Raw genomic sequence first — 15,414 nt, 5'->3', positions numbered from 1 at the left:
CTCTTTTAAAGATAACATTTTGCTCTCAAGCAGAGGCTTTCTTGCAGCAAGCAGATGCAATGAGGGCATGAAACAGCAGGGAAGGAGAGTTCTGTGGTGTATAAACAATAATAATGATATTAAAATGAGTAATAGAAAGTTTCAGCAGAATATTAGGGGGAACATCTACCACAGAGCATCACTGAGCTCTGCCAGGCTCTGGGCTGGGAAACACTGCTCAGTGTAGCAAAAGCATCAGTCCTGCTCTGCTCTGAGGAGTGTTAAACTGGGCAAACCCCAGCAGTTCTGGGCAGTCCAGGAGCCTCAAACATGCAGCCATGGCTGACTTACAGCAGCTTCACAACCTTCCCAGCCCATGGCTCAGCCTGAGATGCTCCTGTTCTCAGCCTGAGACACTTCTGTTCTCAGGGATGAAGGGACAGAGGAAGCCCAAGGTCCTCTCCATGCAGAGTTAGTGTCACAGGCTCACAGGATGCCAGGGGTTGGAAGGGACCCAAACTGGGTATTGAGTCCAACCCCCCTGCCACAGCAGGACCACACAATCTAGCTCAGGGCACACAGGAACACATCCAGACAGGCCTGCAAAGGCTCCAGAGAAGGAGACTCCACAACCTCTCTGGGCAGCCTGTGCCAGGGCTCTGGGATCTTTACACTCAAGAAGTTCCCCCTTGTGTTGAGCTGCAACCTCCTGTGCTGCAGCTTCCACACACTGCTCCTTGTCCTATAAACCAGACACTTGTGAGCAGAAAGAATGACAAAGATCAAGTTCTGGTTTATGTTTCTTTCCTCTCAGGTAATCTTTATGCCAAGAAGAGCTGCAGATACATAAGGAGCAGAACACAACTCCACAAGAAACCATCAAGAGGTAGAACCAAGCCACTTGAGAAAGCAACAGCAATTCCAAACAGGAAAAAACACAGCTTAAAATGTACATGGTTATAGCAGGAGCAGCTACCAAGGCAGCAGATGGTACAGTCTGCTTCACTAATTGCTTTTCAGAGCCAGTTGTGGAAATTAGAGGTGATAAACAGCATTTCTCTTCTAGGGTCTAAAAGTGTTTGAAGAACTACAGCAGAGTTGAGTAATGGCAGCAGAATGTTCAGAAGGAGACCTCAAGTGACTGCTTCAGCCCAGCACACTTTGTATTTCTTAGAGTCATTAAGGTTGGAGAAGCTCTCCAAGATCATCAGCTCCAAACATCAACCCAAGCCCACCATGGCCACTGAACCATCTCCCATGTCCATGCATTTTGTGAACACCTCCAGGGATGGGGACTCCATCACCTGCCAATCGCTGACCACTCTTGCAGGGAAGAAATTCTTCCTAACCACAGCCTCAAAGCAACCTGCAGGCTGGCAGAGCCCCTCAGGAGCACCAAGTCCAACCTAGAACCCTACTCTACAAGGTTCACCCAAAGCACCACATCCAAACCACCTTAAACACATCCAGGCTGGGTGACTCCACCACCTCCCTGGGCAGCTTAATGTGCTTTGTGGTACAGCCTCTGCCTGCACCAGCATCTGCTGGGCTTCAGACTCCTCACCTCTGAGTGCAGACACTGCCTGTGCTCCACCAGAGGACGTCCAAATCCTCTGGCTGGTGTGGTGGTGGAAGAACAGAGTCCCCCTGTTCCCTCCAGGGCACAGCTCCTATCATTGTGACCAGAGACCCTCCTAACAAGGGAGGGACCAGTGGCCTGGGACCCTGCTAACACAGGTCCTGCTGTGAGGGTACTCAGGAAACAGCAATGTGGTGTCAGAGCAGCTCAGTTTCACTCCTTTGGATGCTCCTCAAACCCTCCTGCCACATGGGCATCCCTCTGCGTGTCCCCTGGACTCAGCTCCTGGGCTGGCAGCTGAAAGAGCACTTGAAAGCAAAGCATCTTGTGGCAGCAGAGAGGAAAAGCTGAGAGAGAGGAAGCTGTTTAGCTTGGAGAAGAGGAGGCTGAGGAGGGATCTCATTCATGCTTACAATTATCTGAAGAGTGGGTGTGAGGAAGATGGGGTCAGACTCTTCTCAGTGGTCCCCAGTGACAGGTCAGGAAGTGACAGAATCACAGAATCATAGAAGGGACCACAAGGATCATCTAGTTCCAAGCCCCCTGCTGTGGGCAGGGACACCCTACTCTAGAGCAGGCTGGCCAGAGCCTCAGCCAGCCTGGCCTTAAACACCTCCAGGGATGGGGCCTCAACCACCCCCCTGGGAAATCCATTCCAGGCTCTCACCACTCTCGTGGTAAAGAACTTCTGAAGAACTTTACTTTGAGGGTGGCAGAGCACTGGAGCAGGTTGCCCAAAGGGGTTGTGGAGCTTCCTTCTCTGGAGACTTCCAAGGCCCATCTGGATGTGTTCCTGCCTTAGGTGATCCTGCTCTGATGGTGGGGTTGGACTCAATGATTCTCAGAAGCCCCTTCCAACCCCTATGACTCTGTCACCACTGAGGACAGCACCAGCCAGGACACTTCGAGGTCATCACCCCTGTGGATTTCCATCTCAGCACCTTTGGTGTTCCCTGCCTGTCCTGCCAGCCTTACAGCACCCTCTGGCAGCTCTCCCAGCCTCACCCACCCCTCCCTTACCTGGCAGCAGAAGCCCAAAGCAGCCTCTTGCCCCATCCTTGGTGAGCACAGCAGCTCTATTGATAGCACAACTGATTGCACCTCTCTCTGTCCCCCTCCCCTGGCCCATGACAGCACGTCTGGGGCTTGATTTCAATCACAGCCCTATCTTCACATGCAGCCCTCAGCTATTTTTAGGGCTAAGTAGATGGCTCAGAAATAGCTTCCTGATTCATGCCAGGGGATGTTGCTATTTCATGCCTTACTTCTCTCCCCCCCCGAAACTTTGGGACCTCCCTGGTGTCAAGATGTCCCAGTGCAGTTTGCCCTGGAGTGTTTGGGAACACTGAAGCCTGGCTCCAGTGGAAGAAGGCAGTGAGGAAGGAGGAGAGGGGTGGGGGGGAGGAAGAAGAAGAAGAAGCAGGTTGCTACAAACTGCCTCAGCAAACACTCCACCATGCACTTAGCCACACACATTAGGGGGACTGTGTGACAATTTAATTTCACACTGGTCATGATTAGACCTGCTAGGAAAATTGATTTCTCTCACTCCATTGCCTACATTCCAGTTCAGAACAAACCACCCAAACTTTTCACAAGAGCAGGTTTCTAGAGAGAAATTAATTTCAATTGACACAGCTTCCCCCACCCCCCCCCAAAACCTTTTTCCCTCTTTTATTCTTATGTTAGTTTCTTTTTCTACAGCTAATCAAAGTCATCCTCCCCCTTCCCCACCCCTCTCCCCTTAATTAAAGCAGTGTATAAACAGGAGAGTGAAAATAATAACCTCTGTCCTCTCTTTATGCTTCCTACCTGGCTGGATTTACAGCACTGCTCAGCCCAGGAGAGGATGTTCTGCTCAATAAAGGGGGTGGGGAATAACCTCCTGCAGGGTTCTGAGCCAAGAGCAGCATGAACCAGGGCTGGAGGGTAGGAAGGAACTGTGTGATTACTGCTGGGTAGCAAACATGGATCCAAACCACAAACAAACTCTTTGGTAGAACCATGGAATTTGGTTTGGTTGGAAAAAGTCTCTAAGATCAATGCCCAACCATTAACCCAACACCACTATGGCCATTAAACCCTGTCCTAAAGTGCCATGGACACAGGCTTCTTGGACACCTCCAGGGATGGGGACTCCACCACCTCTCTGGGCAGCCTGTCCCAATCCCTGAGTACTCTCAGAGCAGAGAAATGTTTCCTAATTTCCAACCTCAACCTCCCCAGGCTCTTTCCAGTGGTGTCTTGTGATAGGATGAGGAGCAACAGACACAAACTGGAACCCAGGAAGTTGCACCTCAACAGGAGGAGAAACTTCTTTGGAGTGAGGGTGACAGAGCCCTGGAGCAGGCTGCCCAGAGAGGTTGTGGAGTCTCCTTCTGTGGAGAGATTCCAAACCCACCTGGAGGCATTCCTGTGTGGCCTGCCCCAGGTGACCCTGCTCTGGCAGAGAGGTTGGACTTGATGATCTCCAGAGGTCCCTTCCAGCCCCCTTCCAACCATTCTGATTCCATGATCTGTCCCAGCTGCAGCAGCATGTTTTAACCCTGGCAGCACTTTGTTAATGTCTAAGTCAGCCTTCCTCAAAGAAACCCATCCTGACCCTCAAAACAGGGTGAGAAGAGAGGTCTGCCTCCCCCAACCTCAAGGTCCTCAGGAGACTTCAAAAGCTTTAAATGCTGAAAAAGCCAACAAGCAGCAGCCAGGCCAAGAGAAGAAACCTTAATGAGGCTGAGAGCACTAAACCTGCAGCATGAATTTGCTGCCCTGTGCCACAGCTTTGTTTGGAGTTTTGCCTATTTGCCTTCTGAGGGTTTTCTGGGTGTTGAGCAAACAGAACATGAAAGCTGTGACAGGTTCATCAGGTGCCTGGTACCAGCAGGGAACTCCTGCTCTGTCAATGAGCTGCTCAAACAATCCTCCTGCAAGAGGCTGTTCGCACCTTGCCATGTGCTGCTCACCCCATGCCCAGCAGAGGAGAGCCCTGGGGTCACCCCAGCTGGGTGTGCTTGGAGGTGAGCTGAGCTCTCCTACCAGCAATGCTCCTCTGGACCAGGACCCAGAAAAAGAGGAGGTTGAGAGGAGACCTCATTGCTGTCTACAACTGCCTGAAGGAACATTGTGGGGGGGCTGCTGCTGGGTTCTTTATTGTGTCCAGTTCTGGGCTCCTCCATTGCAGAGAGATGTTGAGGTGCTGGAAGGTGTTTGGAGAAGGGCAGCAAGGCTGGGGAGGGGCCTGGAGCACAGCCCTGTGAGGAGAGGCTGAGGGAGCTGGGGGGGTGCAGCCTGCAGCAGAGGAGGCTCAGGGCAGAGCTCATTGCTGCCTGCAGCTGCCTGCAGGGAGGCTGTAGCCAGGTGGGGTTGGGCTCTGCTGCCAGGCAGCCAGGGACAGAAGAAGGGAACACAGCCTCAAGCTGTGCCAGGGCAGGTTGAGGCTGGATGTGAGGAGGAAGTTGTTGTCAGAGAGAGTGATTGGCATTGGAATGGGCTGCCCAGGGAGGTGGTGGAGTGGCTGTGCCTCGAAATGTTTAAAAGGAGGCTGCATGAGGCACTTAGTGCCATGGTGTGGTTGATTTGCTAGGACTGGGTGCTAGGTTGGGCTGGATGAGCTTGGAGCTCTCTTCCAACCTGCTTGATTCTCTTCTCCTCTCTTCTCTTCTCTTCTCTTCTCTTCTCTTCTCTTCTCTTCTCTTCTCTTCTCTTCTCTTCTCTTCTCTTCTCTTCTCTTCTCTTCTCTTCTCTTCTCTTCTCTTCTCTTCTCTTCTCTTCTCTTCTCTTCTCTTCTCTTCTCTTCTCTTCTCTTCTCTTCTCTTCTCTTCTCTTCTCACAGGTAATTTGAGCCAGAACAGGAGGAATGGCCTCAAGCTGAGGCTGGGGAGGTTTAGATTGGACATTAGGAAAACGTTTTTCAGGGAGAGAGTGGTCAGGGACTGGAATGAGCTGCCCAGGGAGGTGCTGGAGTCACCCAGCCTGGATGTGTTTAAGGCTGGTTTGGCTGTGGTGCTCAGGGCTATGGTTTCAGGTGAATCTGGTAGAGCAGGGTTCTAGGTTGGCCTTGGTGCTCCTGAGGGGCTGTGCCAGCCTGCCTGTTGCTGTGATTCTGTGACCCTCTAGCCCAGTTCTATGAACAAGGGGTAGGGCTGCTCCCTGATGCTCTGACAAGCCTCAGGACCTTCCAGCTGCCCCATGGCTTCACCAAATCAGTGTGGCATTGGTTTTGGTTTAATGGCCACGGTGATCTCAGGCTGAAGGTTGGACTGGATTGATCTACAAAGTCATAGAACGGTTTGGGTTGGAAGGGACCCTAAAGATCATCCAGTTCCAACTCCCTGCCATGGACAGAAACACTTCTCACTAGACCAGATTGCTCAGAGCAATGACCTTAAAGGTCTCTTCCAACCAAAACACTTCCATGGCTCTATGATCACACTTAATGTACAACAGAGAGGAAGAAAAGGAGAAAAAGAAAAGAAGAAAAAAGAAAAAAAAGATAAAATTCAGGACCCTGAAGTCTCTTAGCAGCCTTCTGGGGACTGCATGAAGCACACAGACAACTGCTATCCTGTCTCATCTAAGCTCCTTGTCCCACAAAGAGGTTACAGACCTCTTTCCAGGTGACAACTTTGTTTGTCTGTTTACTCTTAAACAGGAGAGCTCTCCTAAGAGAGGTGGAAGTGACATCTGCCTTGGCACCCTCTTTAAGCTGAGAAGAATTGCTCTATGGCTTGAGACTTACTGTAGATGTCTGCTTGTCAGGGAAAGCTCCCAACCTGTTTTAATTAAAAGTGGAGCTAGAGGCTGACAGCTGAACTGAGCTGCTTTAAAAAGAAGTGCTGAGAAGAGCCTGGAATGGGTTTGAAGGTTCTATAATAGCTCCATGGTTTCTATCAGAGGGAAGTAGGAACCCAGCTGGGTGTGCCTGGAGGTGAGCTGAGCTCTCTCACCAGCAGTGCTCTGCTGGACCAGGACCCAGAAAAAGAGGAGGTTGAGAGGAGACCTCATTGCTGTCTACAACTGCCTGAAGAGGCTTGCACTACTGCTTGTAGAGAGGCTGCTCCTGGGCTCTTTACTGTGTCCAGTTCTGGGCCCCTCAGTTCAAGAGAGATGCTGAGGTGCTGGAAGGTGTCCAGAGAAACCAGGCAGAGAGGGACCTGGGAGAGAGGAGCTGAAGCTGAGGCAGCAGTGCCCAGGTGGGCAGAAGAGCCAATGGCATCCTGGGCTGGCTGAGGAGCAGTGTGGGCAGCAGGACAAGGGAGGTTCTTGTGCCCCTGTGCTCAGCACTGCTCAGGCCACCCCTGCAGTGCTGTGTCCAGTTCTGGGCTCCTCAACTCAAGAGAGATGTTGAGGTGCTGGAAGGTGTTGAGAGAAGGGCAGCAAGGCTGGGGAGGGGCCTGGAGCACAGCCCTGTGAGGAGAGGCTGAGGGAGCTGGGGGTGTGCAGCCTGCAGCAGAGGAGGCTCAGGGCAGAGCTCATTGCTGTCTGCAGCTGCCTGAAGGGAGGCTGCAGCCAGGTGGGGTTGGACTCTTCTTCAAAGGGAAGTAGGAACATCCCCCAGTTGCTTTTCACACCACTGCCAAGGGACACAGTGCACTGCCTGGGGCTGGACTCAGTGGTCTGCAGCCCTTCCCACCCCTACCACTCTGTGATCCTGCAACAGGTCTCCAGGCAAGGTCTAATTGAAACATAAAAACACTCTCCAGGTTTGCTTTTGGTTTTTTCTTTAGGGCACACACAAATATTGTTTCTCCTGCTGGAACATTTGGAGGCTCAGGACGAGAGTGTGGATCAATACTGCCTCTATTAGATAATTGCAACGTGCCCCTGGATTTACACTAATGCACTTGTTAAGCAATAAGTAATCAGGCTGGGGGCAGGTCTGCACTGCTGGAGCCTGGATGTGATGGATGGTCTGTGAGAAGGTGAGAAGCAGGCTCCAGATGGCTTTGCCCACCTGAGAGCTGCCTAAGCAGCAGGGGCTCTGCCATCAGGGCTCCTGGGGGGCAGCAAGCCATTGGGCAAGCAGGAGTTGAAAGACACAAGGTTGAGTCCACTTCTGGGCTCTCCAATTTAAGACAGACGGGAAAGTACCAGAGAGAGTCCAATGCAGGACCATGAAGATGCTGAGGGGTCTGGAGCATCTCTGTGAGGAGAAAAGGCTGAGAGCCCTGGAACTGTTTAACCTAGAGAAGAGCAGCCCCAGAGGGGATCTGATCAGTGCTCAGTAAGAGTCAAAGGGTGGGGGGCAAAGAGGATGGGGCCAGACTCTTCTCAGTGGTGCCCAGTGACAGGACAAGGGGAAGAGGCACAATCTGGGACCCAGGAGGCTTCACTTGAGTTTAAGGAGAAATTTCTGCAAGCTGAGGGTGCTGGAGGCCTGGAACAGGCTGCCCAGGGAGGTTGTGGAGTCTCCTTCTCTGGACACTCTCAAGGCCTGCCTGGCCATTGTGATCCTGGGCAAACTGCTGTGGGTGTCCCTGCTTTAGCAGGGCAGTTGGTCTGGGTGACCTTTGTAGGTCCCTTCCAACCCCCACCATGCTGGGACTCTGTGACTGTCACAAATTGCAATCACAGAATCATAGAACCAGTCAGGGTTGGAAGGGAGCACAAGGAGCAGCCAGTTCCAACCCCCCTGCCATGCCCAGGGACACCCTACCCTAGAGCAGGCTGCACACAGCCTCAGCCAGCCTGGCCTCAAACACCTCCAGCCATGGGGCCTCAACCACCTCCCTGGGCAACCCATTCCAGCCTCTCACCACTCTCCTGCTCAACAACTTCCTCCTCACCTCCAGCCTCACTCTCCCCACCTCCACCTTTGCTCCATTCCCCCCACTCCTGACACTCCCTCACAGCCTAAAAAGTCCCTCCCCAGCTTTTTTGTAGCCCACTTCAGGTCCTGGCAGGCCACAAGAAGGTCACCTGGGAGCCTCCTCTGCTCCAGCCTGCACAGCCCCAACTCTTTCAGTCTGTGCTCACAGCAGAGCTGCTGCAGCCTCTGAGCATCCTCCTGGCCCTGCTCTGGACACTCTCCAGCATCTCCACATTCCTTTTGTGCCAGGGGCTCCAGCACTGGATGCAGGACTCCAGGTGGGGTCTGAGCAGAGCACAGCAGAGTTGGAGAATCCCCTCCCTGAAGGTGACTAAATAAAATGAAATACAACTCTTTAGACATCTGCCAGCACCAAGAGCAGCCCAGAGAAGGACCCTTCAGGCAGCCGTGGAGCTGCTTCCCCGTTCCCAGCACCTGCTGACACCCAGCTCTGCTGGAGCAGTCCCGTGTTCAGCAGTGACACCTTGGCTCTGCAGCCTGACAGCCCCTGCCTGACAGCTCCAGGTCCTCACCCAAGCCCCGAGCAGGAAAACAAGCCCAGAGCCCAGCGGGGAGGACAGCCTTGGGAAGACATCTCAGTGACACAGACCACGGCTGCTGCCAAGTCCCAGCACTAAGCCAAACAATTGTGTTCATCAAAGATAAACACTTTGGCATTGATTTGAGGTAAATGAGGCAGTGGATGCCAGGTTCACTGTCTCCGTGCCACCGCCTGTGTCTCCTCCAGCTTTGCAGCACCAACGCTGCTCTGGGTGCAGCAGCTCAGGTTTTTTTTGTCCAAGGGAAAGGTTTGGGTGCAGTTCCCATTGACTGATCCATCACTCCTGGCTCCACTGTTATTGAGGAGTTCAGCTCGATTGTACTTGCTCAGAACTCCAGCCCTGATCAATGTGTGAGCAGCCAGGCAGCCCTCAGCCCGCTCCTGCTCCAGCACAAGCACAATTAACTCCCATCAGACAGGGCGCAGCAGGGTCTGGCTCACACTCAGCTCCTCCAGCAGCAAGCTCCTCAGGTGACATTTTTAGTCAGGACTGCCTGAGAAGTCACCCCAGGTTCCTCAAAGGAAGGCATAAAGAAGATCATCACAGAATGAAAGGGGCTGGAAGGGACCTCTGGAGGTCATCCAGTCCAACCCACTCACCCCACGGCAGGGTCACCCAGAGCAGGTTGCACAGGATGGCTTCCAGGTGGGTTTGGAATGACTCCAGAGATGGAGACTCCACCACCTCTCTGGGCAGCCTGCTCTGCCAGCCTCAAAGTAAAGAAGTTCCTGCTCTTGCTTAGGTGGAGCTGGCCCTTGGTGCTGTCCTCCAGCTGGAGCTGCTGATCGACTTCTCGTCCAGCAAGCACAGACCTGTGGCACTGTGCCTCTGCTCTGTGCCTGCCACAGCAGGGGCTGCATCTCCCCTGGGCTTCTCAGATCCCCTCCAATGCAGAGAGCAAGGCCACAGCCCAGCATGGCCAATTTATGGCAGCTGAGGCCTGGGCTCTTTTCTTTCTGCTGGACTGCATTAATGCTGCAGTATTGATCCTCATCTGCTGGGAAGCAGGCAGGCTTGGGTATGGCATCCAGCTGGGTTTGGACTGACTCCAGAGATGGAGACTCCACCACCTCTCTGGGCAGCCTCTTCCAGTGCTCCTCCACCCTCAAAATGAAGCAGTTCCTCCTCACAGACTCACAGAATGCATTGGGGTTGGGAGGATCCCTTCAAACCATCTCATCCAATCCCCCTGCGTTAAGCAGGGACATCCCCACCCAGCTCAGGTTGCTTGCAGGATCACAGAACCATTTTGGTTGGAAAAGACCTCCAAGATCATGTTGAGATGGAACTTCAGCTTTGTGCCTGTTACCTCTTGCCCTGCCACTTGGTGCCACTGAGGAGAGCCTGGTCCCTGGTGAGACACTGGCACAGGTTGAGGGTGGTGAGACACTGGCACAGGTTGCTCAGGGAGGTTGGGGAGCACAGAAGCACCCAAGGTGATCTTTGATCACCTTGGGTGCTTCTGTGCTCCCCAACCTCCCTGGAGGTGTTCAGGACCAAGCTGGATGAATCCTTGAGCAACCTGTTCTAGTGGGAGTTGTCCTTGCCTATGGCAGGGAGTTGGAACTGGCTGAGCTTTGAGGTCCCTTCCAACCTAACCCATTCTATGACTCCATGATTTTGTGATCCCCCTGGCACCCACCTTTGAAGTATTGATCAGCACTGAGAAGATTCCCCCTCATGGATGGTGCAAATTACTCTGGCTCCCAACCCAGTGCCATGCCATGCACTGTTCCAGTGCTTTACCATCCTCAAAGTCAGTTTTTCCTCGTGTTCTTACCTTCTTACCTTCCAGTCTGTGCCTGTTAGCCCTTGCCCTGCCACCAGCCACCACTGAGAACAGACTGGTCCCACCCTCACGACCTTCACCCTTTAGTTATTGACCTGCATTGATCCACTCCCCTCTCAGTCTGCTCCTCTCCAGGCTAGACAGCCCCAGGGCTCTCAGCTCCCCCACACCCACCCTTGAAGCATGTATAAGCAGGATTTCAGCTGTCTCTGGGGGTGCTTGGGAACCTGCTGCCCCCAGCACTGCCTGGTTTGCCCACAGCAGGAAACGAGACCTGCCAGGTCAGTTCACCACACAGAGCTGGCTCGATGAACCACTTGCAGAGTGAGGAAGAGACCTTCAAAGGCTGCACCAGAGAAGCTCTGGCAAGCACATCCACATAAACAAGTTTGCTAAGATCAGCTCCAAAGAGCCACTTGAGCTCTGTGGTTTCACCCAAGCATTCCCTCACCCTTGTTTACCCAGCAGCCTGCCTGTAATCAAATTGGATAATGGAGTAAATCCCTTCAATTACACTTGTTAGAGCAGAGGACTGGTGACCTGCAGAGCACAGCTCACCCTCTGCCCAGGAGCACAGCCTCCATCTCCTCTGGAGGAGGAACTCAAAGCAATCACTCCGAGTGCCACTGCGCAGCACGGCGGAACGAGCGGCTGGGGGAGAGCAGGGGGGACCAGGACCTTATTCTACTGCCCTCTGACTAATGATGTGCTGACATGCTCCAGCAGGAAGGTGAAACTGCCAGGCAGCCACGGGAAGAGTAATTAATCCCTTGCTTATTAAGGCCTGTGGCACCTTAAAGGAGCGTTGACAGCATCCTGGAGGCAGCACTGGTGTGTGAGTCATGGCCTCAGCCCCTCAGCACTGCTCAGCCCTTGGAGAAGGCATTGGAGAGTCCAGCTTCAGAGGTGGGGACTTCTAGTTTAGAATCAGAGAATTGCCAGTGCTGGAAGGGACCTCAAGAATCATCCAGTTCCAACCCCCCTGCCATGAGCAGGGACACCTCACCCTAGATCGGGTTGCTCAGAGCCACATCCAGCCTGGCCTTAAAGACTTCCAGGGATGAGGCTTCCACCACCTCCCTGGGCAACCTGGGCCAGTGTCTCACCACCCTCATGGTGAAGAACTTCCTAACATCCAATCTGAATCCACCCACTTCTAGTTTTAGTAGAAACAACATGGCTTTGGGGCAGGTGGCAGAGATGGCAGGTGGCACCAGCTGAGCATCCATCCATTCCACTTGAGAGAAAGAGTGCAAGCAGCCCTCAGGTTGTTTGCACCAGGCCAGTTTAGAGGCTACTCAGAATTTCCTACTCTCCTCCTCTCTGTTTGCTTTCTAAAAGAGGAAGAGGATCAATGCTTTGCTTTCAGCTCTGCCAGAGCCCCAGCAACACTGCCAGCCAGGAGGGTCCCCAGCCATGCTGGAGCAGCAGGAGGTCTCAGAGCACACAGGGAATCTTCTTGGAGCAGCACAGATGTCCTCTCACTCACCTTCTTGAGCACCAGCCCTTGAGGATGCATCCAGGTGCTCTCCCCTCAGTACAAACAGGTGCAGGAACCCTCCCCTCAGGCAAAGCTGGACAAGCAGAGCCAGGGGAGAGCCTGAACAGACCATGCAGGGAGCCCAGCTCACAGCCTCCAGCACCCCACAGGCAGCCTCATGCACCCACAAGCACTCAAAGCCCACCCCAGCTCCCAGGCAGGGACCACTTCTTCCCAAAGCAAGCATCAGCTCCATCTCTCCTCCAGGCAGTTCTCCACGTTTTTAACAAGCTGAAAATACTTCTTTCCTTCCTCCCCTCCTCCCCCTCCCCCCTTTCTCAGGCCAAACCAAGTCCTTCCTATCAGGCCAGCTTTGTACAGAGCCTGGAAGGAGGCAGGCTGCACTCCAGCTGCTCTGGGCTAGCAGAAGAGCAGAGGGACTCCAGTCACACCTCACCTTAACAGCTCCTGTAGAGCTTTGCAAGGCTGTAGAACAGATGGAGATGGAGGACACGCTGCTGCCCTGCTTCCACAGCTCTCTGTGCTTTGGAGAGCCACAGGGAGAGCAAGAAAAGCTGCACCAGTGGCTCTGTGCCAGGCACAGGCTCCAGTGCCTGCTCTCATCTCCCTGAGCTCCTGCCCACCAGGGTGAGCTTACAAAACACCCCCAGGCACCCAAGCTGCTGACAGAATTTGGTTTCCCTTTTTTTCTGGACATCCCATGTGTGTCCCTTCCCTGTTACTCTGCTGAATAAGCTTCTGAAGTGACACTTACAGGAGTTGTTCATAAAATGAACACCAGGTTTCAGAGTACAACATGAAACTGCTTCTATCCACCACTCACAAGGGTAAATCAGCAGCTGTGTTGCTGAGTCCCTGGGAAAATCTACCTCCAGAAAGGCTCCTCAAGATTCCTACAGCATTCAGGGAAAGCTGCTGGGAGGGACAGGGACAAGATGGGGGTCAGGAAGAGCTGTCTGATTTCAAACATGTTCCAGAGCAACTGTTCTCAGCTTGTTGGCTAATCTCTTGTGAGCAATTGTTGACACTAATCATGTTTCCTGATTGGGAGGAAAGAAATGGAGAGGGGAAAAGAGGGGAAAGAGGGGAAAAAGAAGAGAAGAGGAGAGGAGAGGAGAGGAGAGGAGAGGAGAGGAGAGGAGAGGAGAGGAGAGGAGAGGAGAGGAGAGGAGAGGAGAGGAGAGGAGAGGAGAGGAGAGGAGAGGAGAGGGAAGAGAAGAGAAGAGAAGAGAAGAGAAGAGAAGAGAAGAGAAGAGAAGAGAAGAGAAGAGAAGAGAAGAGAAGAGAAGAGAAGAGAAGAGAAGAGAAGAGAAGAGAAGAGAAGAGAAGAGAAGAAGAGAAAGGGGAGAGAAGAGAGAAAAGGGGGGAGAGAAGAGAGAAAAGGGAAGAGAGAAGAGGCCTTGAGTGACCTGATAGGTCTCTGCCTATGGTGGGGGGTTGGAGCTAGATGACCTTTGAGGTCCCTTCCAACTTAAACCATTATATGATTCTAAGAGGGAAGAGGGAAGAGGGAGAGGAGAAGAGGGAGAGGGGAAGAGAGAGGAAGAGCGGAGAGAAGAGGAGAAGACAGAAGAGGGAAGGGGAAGATGGAGAGGGGAAGAAAGAAGAGGAGAAGAAAGAAGAGAAGAGAGAGAAGAGGTGTGCAGCACTTCAACAATAAATAGGACATCAATTAAACAAGAGAGCAGCCACCCTCACCAACAGCTCCAGGAAGAGCCATTGATTCTCCCACTTGACAGTCAGGCCTCCAGTTAGCTCATGCCTGGTTTCCTCTGATCCCCAGGGATACCAAGTGTCAGAAATCCTGCTCCAGAAAGGGCAGGCTTCCCAATGCACTCATGCTGTGTCTCCTTCTAATCAATGAGTTGTTGTTGGAGGGCTCTGTTTGTTTGTTTGATTTAGGTAAAGGCAAACCAGCTGCCACTGTGGCTTGGAAATGTATGTGATGAGAAAAATCTAAGGGGTGAGCAGAGCAGCTAGAGCAGAGCCCAGCAGTTACAGCACTGCCTCCTCATTTCTGGCCAAGAGAAGCCAGCAGAGACCACCTGGAGACTGAGCACCTCTCCAGCATTTCAAGCCCTCAGTACTTATGGAAGGAAGATCACTCCCCTGAGTGCTACTCAAAGAGGAACTCCTGATCTTGTCTTGTCTGAGCTCAGATGGAGAACCTGTGGAAGGAAGATCACTCCCCTGAGTGTTACTCAAAGAGGGAACTCCTGATCTTGTCTTGTCTGAGCTCAGATGGAGAACCTGTGGAAGGAAGATCACTCCCCTGAGTGCTACTCAAAGAGGAACTCCTGATCTTGTCTTGTCTGAGCTCAGATGGAGAACCTGTGGAAGGAAGATCACTCCCCTGAGTGCTACTCAAAGAAGGAACTCCTGATCTCGTTGTCTTGTCTGAGCTCAGATGGAGAACCTGTGGAAGGAAGATCACTCCCCTGAGTGCTACTCAAAGAGGGAACTCCTGATCTTGTCTTGTCTGAGCTCAGATGGAGAACCTGTGGAAGGAAGATCACTCCCCTGAGTGCTACTCAAAGAGGAACTCCTGATCTTGTCTTGTCTGAGCTCAGATGGAGAACCTGTGGAAGGAAGATCACTCCCCTGAGTGCTACTCAAAGAGGGAACTCCTGATCTTGTCTTGTCTGAGCTCAGATGGAGAACCTGTGGAAGGAAGATCACTCCCCTGAGTGCTACTCAAAGAGGGAACTCCTGATCTTGTCTTGTCTGAGCTCAGATGGAGAACCTGTGGAAGGAAGATCACTCCCCTGAGTGCTACTCAAAGAGGGAACTCCTGATCTCGTTGTCTTGTCTGAGCTCAGATGGAGAATCTGTCCACTCAGCTTTAGCCCTTTCCTCTCCTTTATGGTTCAGCTCACTCTGTGCTCTGACAAACTGCTGCCGAGCAGCTCCTGCCAGCTTTGCCAGGTCCTGCTGCCCAGAGATGGCCACTGGATGTGCCAAGCAGGAGTGGCTCCCTGCTCCAGAGCTCCCTCTCCTACCTGCTCCAGCTAAGCAAAAACCCATCCATCTTTGAGCTTGGGCTTTCAGAGCTCTTGCAGGAGACTGACATGGTTTAAATGAAGAGTAAATGCCTGGCTGCAGACAGACCCTTGCTGGAATGAGCTGTAGTGACTGATGCCAGGCTCTGATCCAAGCTGTTGTGTGCCCTGTCTGCAGCAGGGACCACAGCACGTGTCC

General features: G+C 52.8%; 1 long non-coding RNA gene across 1 annotated transcript; it reads left to right on the top strand.

The window, feature by feature from the left end:
• The first annotated feature begins 799 nt into the window (after nt 1-799).
• On the top strand, nt 800-1,143 carry LOC135190908 (uncharacterized). Its single transcript, XR_010308672.1, has 2 exons — nt 800-969; nt 1,046-1,143. It is a non-coding gene; the product is annotated as an uncharacterized LOC135190908 (long non-coding RNA).
• Nucleotides 1,144-15,414: the final 14,271 nt, after the last annotated feature.

This window comes from Pogoniulus pusillus, chromosome 37 (assembly GCF_015220805.1).
Source record: "Pogoniulus pusillus isolate bPogPus1 chromosome 37, bPogPus1.pri, whole genome shotgun sequence".
Lineage (NCBI taxonomy): Eukaryota > Metazoa > Chordata > Aves > Piciformes > Lybiidae > Pogoniulus > Pogoniulus pusillus.
This window is presented reverse-complemented; position numbering and strand designations above follow the sequence as displayed.